This window comes from Carassius carassius, chromosome 30, assembly GCF_963082965.1.
Source record: "Carassius carassius chromosome 30, fCarCar2.1, whole genome shotgun sequence".
Lineage (NCBI taxonomy): Eukaryota > Metazoa > Chordata > Actinopteri > Cypriniformes > Cyprinidae > Carassius > Carassius carassius.
In genome coordinates this window covers 20,363,238-20,370,397 of record NC_081784.1, presented here as the reverse complement: position 1 = coordinate 20,370,397, position 7,160 = coordinate 20,363,238, and positions in this window count along the sequence as shown.

Sequence of the window (7,160 nt, the reverse complement as noted above, 5' to 3'; positions counted from 1 at the left end):
AATTCAGAAAGCTTTTTTTTCAGTATGCAGAACGTAATGCCCACAAATATCTACTGCATGGGAATGATAATATCCAGCACATCATAACATGTCAGTTTGAGTCTAGTCTAAAGGTGTGGTCACATTAGCGATATTTTGGTGAAATTTTACAGACAAAAAAGGTCCTTTGTCTCTTGTCAGTCATGTTGCTGTATTTGAAACACTACTTTGCAGACAAAAAAATAAAAACATTTATTCAGAAGTGACTTTTAAACCAAGTAGTTTTCTGTTGGTCAGCGCTGATAATTCCCTTGAAAATCTTGATCCTTTTGCAAAATCTGCAGGGGGAAATCCATAGCCCCCTTACATGAAATGGCTGGATTTCACCCATGAAAATTCACAGAATATCAGTATGTGAGTGTACATTAATGGAATAGTTCATGCAAAAATTTCCAAAAAAGAAATTGTTGAAAATTTAGCATTGCATCACTTACACAACCAGTGGATTCTCTGCAGTGAATGGGTGCCGTCAGAATGAGAGTTCAAACAGTTAATAAAAGCATCACAATAATCCACACAACTCCAGTCCATTAGTAAACAACAGTGTGAAGTGAAAAGCTGCATGTTTGTAAGAAAGAAATACATTAGTATGTTTTATCTTTAAACCGTTTCCTCTGGCAAGAACACCAGTCTATAATTCATAATAATACTTCCTCCGGTGAAAAAATCCCCTGTTGTCCTCTCACATCAAAACCCACCAATAAATTGGTTTAGAAATGTCTTGGACTCTTTTCAGTTGTAAATGGTACTTGATTGATGCATATTTCTCTCCTGATTCAGACAATACTTTTTCACTAGAGAAAGCAATAATATGGATAGAGCCTACTTTAGCCAGCACCAGTGGTTTGAAGTTCAAGACGTCTTAATAGACCATCTGTTTGGACTCTCATTCTGACGGCACCCATTCACTTCAGAGGATCCATTGGTATACAAGTGATGTAATGCTGAACTCCTCCAAATCTGTTCCAGTGAAAAAGAACACACTCATCTATATATTGAGCATGAGTTAAAGAGATTACAATAATTACAAACAATATTTTAGTGAAATACTCCGCAGAGGGCCTGTCTACACACACTTTAACAACAAACCAGATCTTAAATCTCACACTGCATGACATCTGGTTTTAAAACCCATTAGAGCATGAGCACCAGACACACAGGTTTAGCATCCATCTCTCATGTGATTTCCACATTGCACTGCAACATTGAAAAGACACTGTATCTGGCCCAGTGTCACTCGGCAGGCCAGCTGCAGCAGCAGAAGCGGGCGGTGTTGTGAAATCCGAGACGGTGCAGGTAAACCCACTCCTTCCCTCAAACAGAGGGCCTTTGTGCCCCCACCTTCCCCCTCCAGTCTGGGTAACACTCACACACTAGAGAGCTATGGGACAATCAGCTTCTCTTTCCTTCAGAGGGCTGGGCAACACTCTCACACATGACCCATGAACAATCAGCTTATTTGAATTCAAGCTGCAGTGCTTTTTCTTTTCTGGGTGGAGAGTTTGGTTGCATCTGTTATAGCAGCATTAGAGGAGAGATCATGTTACGACACTTCCCTCATCTAACAACCACCTCTCTAAACAGAGAGGCCTTCTCATCTTCCTGATTTCAGGACAACACTGTAACTTTCTTACAGCTACTGTTGTCCTGTGTATATAAACGATCAGTGGAGGTGTTGATCGTTCAATGTTTCACCATTTCTCGTTTTGTTTCTGGAAGGCTCCTGTTGTCTGCTATTTCTGAGTGGCATATAGAGGCTAATGTTTCGCCTTTGTCTGGGGTCAGACCTATCATCCCCTCAGCTCTGTCTGAGTTGTGTGTGTCTGTGCTGACATTCGCCGTCCCCTCCCCCTGTTTTTCGCACATAGCTTTGTTTCAGAAGACCCCACACTTTGTCCGAGCCCCTTTTCTCCTCCTCACACTATCACTCTTTTCATTGCTCCTGCTGCACAAAGTCTCACCGCCTTCAACAAGTCACTTGTGCTAAGGTGTAATTATCATGACAATGGCATGTGGTCTCTGGAGACTTTGTGATAGCTTTTCATAACATGTTGTGCTTCTCTGTTTTCATTATTATTTGCTTGACTTCTTGGAAATAGAATTGACTTTGTGGCCTCAGAAATTCTGAAGTAGGAAGTCTATGAATAGTTTTTGCTGACATATACAACACTGTTTGGGGTCAGTATGAAATTAGTTTGTTATATTATTTACTTTTATTTAGCAAGGAGGCATTTACTTGATCAACCGTGACATTAAAGACAAATATTTTTTTATTTTAAATGAATGATTTCTGGTGGATCATGTGACACTGAAGACTGGAGTAATGACTTCTGTAAATTCAGCTTTGCATCACAGGAATAAATTATTATAAAATAAAATATATATTAAAATACGAAACAGTTATTTTGTATTGTAATAATATTTCACAATATAACTGTGTATGTATGTATGTATGTATGTATGTATATATATCAATCAACCAACCTCAAACCTTTGAACAGTGTATATTATGTTACGCTTCCTTGTCTAATTGTTCTGTCTACAACTTTGGGAGCTTTCATATCTTTCATAATACAAACGTGATGTGAAATACTCTACGTATATTTAGTTAACATTTTCTGTGGTCATAGCATAACATTTGGCATGCCTGCTTATTCATAGGGGTAAGCTATAAAAATGAATGGGTGACCATGCAGCCTAATGGCTATACTGAAGTAATGATTCAGAGATGTGGAAAGTGAGTCATTTTTTGATTCAGTAGCATTCATTCACTCGTTGAATTCATTCAGTGATATATTTTGATCACTGGGAAATCTTGAAACTCGCATGCCTTTTCGTGCTGTGAGAAATATGGTGAACGTGATTTCACCAACAACATGTTCCTGGATCAACATCCTTGTTGATCCTGGAACAACATTCCAATCAACCAATCAGAACTGAGGGATAACTTTCAGGAAATATCTGTTTTAGGCTTACGATCAGGGTTAGGGATTGGGTTAAGTCTATATTTTTGGCCAGTTATGTTGATCCAGGATCAACAAAAGATGTTGATCCAGGAACATGGCTTACTTGGGAAAATCACAGTGACCGAGAAATATATAGATACAAGTGATAAGATCTTGTATTTTTCATATTTCTGATGTGGTATGAACCATTCTCATGCACCATTCTCATACTTTGCACTATACCCACCTTTAAACAGGGATCTGCTTCTCCTTATTCCTTCACTTGATCTTCCACATAACAGCCAAACAAACATAAAAACCACCCTCTTACGTGATGATCTTTAAGTCTTTTGACCACTGAAGGGCATCTATGTCAGTGGCATTATATCAGCCACCAGACCCTCCAGTATTTGAGAGAGGCTTGTATGCAGTTCCTAGTCAGCTGGACAACCCAGTAATGTCAGGCAAAGTGGAGCAGTTGTTGAGGAAATTATCCTTTTTCCTGGCTCTAAAGCAAGGGGATACTGGGTTACAGTGTGAGAAACCTGTGTGGTTGTGTTTGACTGGCTGTTTGGGAACACCACACCCCAGTGTTGTCTACATGGCTGACATGGGCTTTGAGGTACCTTGATTGCTTGTTCGTGTATTAGTTAACAGTCCTTCATTTCATTAGTGTATGTATTGTGTGTTTTAGATTTAACTTGGTCTGATGCCATTATATAGTAAGGAGATACAGTAGACTGTATAAAACATACTTTGTGGAACCAATACCAAAGTATGCATTATTTACAATAACTTTTCCATCATGCATGTTTCAGTCTATAAACCGGGCAACAATGGAAACAAACACAGGAACACACTCTTTCCTGCTAGTTACTGGGCTGATTTTTGAGTGTCACTGACCATTTCTCAGTCTAAACAGTCCAAAGGAAGCCGTTCTGTGCAATATAAACCCAATATCAACAATATAGATATACATCCCAGCAGATGTACACTACCAGAAGTCTCTTGTGTTCACCAAGGCTACAGTTATTTGATCAAAATACAGTAAAAACTATAATACTGTGGAACATTATCACAACTTAAACTTTTTCTATTTTAATATATTTTAAAATGTAATTTATTCCTATGAAGGCAAAGCCCAATTTTCAGCAGTCATTATTCCAGTCTCCAGTGTCACATGATTCCTTCAGAAATGATCCTAATATGTTGATTTGAGGTTCAAGAAACACTTGATTATCATTATTATCAATGTTGAAAATATTTGCCCTGCTAAATACTTTTGTGGAAACTGTGATGCATTGTTTTCAGGATTATTAGATGAAAAGAAACAGATATCTTTAGAAACATTATAAATGTCTTCACTGACACTTTTGATCAGTTTAATGTGTTCTCACTGAATAGAAGTTCATTTTAATAGAAAACATTACTGACCCAAAACTTTTAATGTATGATTGTAAGCTTTTGAAGATTTGATGCAAAACACATGATATCTATACGTTGTCTAACTGCATTTAAATGCATCTGGAGCGCACTCATAATTTTTGAATAAGACGTCTGTGTATTTAAGTGTAACACCACACTGACCCAGATACCGCCCTCATTGATGTGTAAAGCATGCACTCAATTCCAGCGGAGGCAGTTCCTGCATGGATGTAGTCGCCCTGGTGCAGGGTCACTGGAAGCAGCAGGAGTCTTTTAACATGCCAGCATTCACCTAAGTAACCTCTAATGGGTGCTAACTTTGAAGTTGGTTTTTACAAGGCTGATTGCTTCTTGCAGCAGTGATTTTTAGAAAAAAATCTCCATTAAAGCAAATAGAAGTCAATGACAGGACACTAGTTATGAGGTGACAGATGATATGGCACAGAAATCTTACATGATATGAGATATAACTTTTTGATCATTCCAAGCATTCAATACACTATGTAAACCCCTAATAACAGACATTAATAAGTGCACCTGCAGTGGAGCCTGTGTGTGTTCCCGTCTTGCTGTACACCCTGCAATTACTCTAGCGCTTGAGTTCAAACTCTCACTCTACTGTGATCATCACTGTGTTCAGGTGTATGTTTGTATAACAGCTCCTCACAGTTTTGTGTAGCACTGGACTGCTGTCTGTATCTGTCAACACATACATCTGTGGCATCTTTGAGCTAAGTTTAACTTGACCCATGATAAAATATTGGGATAAAATCACAATAGAATTGGCATATTGATTTATATATCCCCCAGATTATTATTTTTCAATGTCTTGCATGTCATATAAACATTGACTGGCACTGTGATATTCAAAAATAGTTGCCCTACAGCCTTACCAACATACAATTTGAAAAGGCTTATACAACCCCAGATTTTGTATACTAGGCAAAAACTAAATAAAGCACTCTTTTCATAAAAAGTGTGAAATGGAGTCACCACCTTAACCATTTTAAAATCACTCACAGACTTTATGCTACAACATGCAGACAATACAGAATAGGTTTAACATCCAATCCTATCTACAATGTATCTTAAACTGCTGGGGTTGCTACAGTGTATCATATGTTTTTGCAATATCCAGTGTTAAATTATTCATGAACTCAGGTTTGTTTTGCTTTAGAAGAACTGATTAGGTTTAATGTCTCTCTGGATCACTGCCCATGCAGGGCAATGGACCAACAGATTCTGTTTTAGTTCTTTACTGCAGCAAAGAAGACATTACTTGAAACATAACAGGATGCTAATGCACCAAGACAGTGGCTAATGGAGATGCAACACATATAGCAATGGCCTTACAAGCCAGGTTTAATAAAGTGACGCCAAAAACCATGCTGCAAACTCTATTTGTGACACTGGGTCATAAACATATTTCTGTAAAACTATAAAGTGTGTTTTATTTAATTTCTATATAGTATGAGTATGTCATATGGATGCTTTCAATATTTATAAGCAGTGTTTTATCTCTTCCCTGTTGTTGTTTTTTCCATAACAAAGAAAATCTAACACACAAAATTGCTCAGTCAAAACCTAATTTTGATGAAGCACTCCACATTGATTTTTCTCTGACGTCTAATGGTATTCTTAACTGCCTTTTGTACATCAGCTCACACCATAAAGTTTTAACAGGAAGCAGTGAAGTGTGTCTTTGATCCGGTTTACTGCAGGAGGGTACATGTGCGCTCATAATGAAGGAGTCATGTTTCAGTCTGAAAAAGAAAAATCACTGTCAAAGCCAAGTAAACAGACAAATTATGTCTCTAAGAACTTTATTTTTACCATTTAAAAATGTTCTTACTTGGAACTATAAGCTACACTAAACAAGATATTAAAATGTGTGTGTGTGTTTTAAATGTGTTTCAAATAAATAATAGACCAACAATACTCACCAGTCCATTAGCTCTAGTGGTAATTTACTCATTTCATTCCCCCGTGGACATCTTAACTTTACTGAAAACTAGAATCCTTCTGAAATGATAAAAAGAACATCTGTGAAGACAGAATTGTAAAAAATCTGGGTGTTTGGAATATATATTAAATATACACCGTTTTGGCTCTGAATAAACCCTAATGGAGTATGAAGTATATGCTTTCTCTAAAAACAGCATGTTGATGGTTCTGTTGAATTCTTTGCCAGAGCGTAAAAGCTTTGAATCTAACTGACCTTGGAGAAACTGGATATATAGAAAGAAAATGACCAATCCTGATGTGGTTGTGGTCAGAACAGATGCTTTGACTCATGTTAAAAACACAGATGTATGAAGACACAAGGTCTTATTCATTGGACATGAGGACTGGCAGGGGTCTTTAAATGTGTTGTATGGCAATCTTCCAAAGAGTGTGCGGTCATGCACGTCTACCTTTAACATGATTTATGGTGGGAAGAGGGAATGTAGTCTTTACATACACTGAGGAAACACAATATCCTGTTCCACTGCTAGATCTTGCCCTATGGTCATACATACATTTCAGCCACCTTTTGATCTGTCTGTCATATGCCAGACGTTCAAGTTTGATTTCAGTCTAATACACAAGACAAAGCTTGAGTTTAATCTCGGCACAGGATTTTGGATTTAAAAAAAAAAAAAAATTTTTATTTGTACAGATTTCAAAACAGTAGTATGCCTATAGATAATTGCCACATAGTTTGTGAAATTTTTGTCTCGATATTCATGCTTCTTACACTCTTACACATTG